The sequence below is a fragment of the Penaeus monodon genome, chromosome 25 (genome assembly GCF_015228065.2).
Source record: "Penaeus monodon isolate SGIC_2016 chromosome 25, NSTDA_Pmon_1, whole genome shotgun sequence".
Lineage (NCBI taxonomy): Eukaryota > Metazoa > Arthropoda > Malacostraca > Decapoda > Penaeidae > Penaeus > Penaeus monodon.
In genome coordinates this window covers 36,577,008-36,577,233 of record NC_051410.1, presented here as the reverse complement: position 1 = coordinate 36,577,233, position 226 = coordinate 36,577,008, and positions in this window count along the sequence as shown.

Below are 226 nucleotides of genomic sequence, written 5' to 3'. Positions count from 1 at the left end.
CTCTGGTATACATTCATTATAGTTTACGCTTCATTCGTTTTGGGGGAATTAATTATAAAGCTGATGAAAGATGAAGTTAGCGGTTTGAAATAAGTATACTCATAATGAAAGAGTAAAACAAATAATTTCATAACAATGATAAAGAATGAAAAGAAAACGCAGTCCTGTTGAAAGAATCAAAATTTCTCTTTCAGGTGATGTATGTATAAATGTGCAATTATGTACG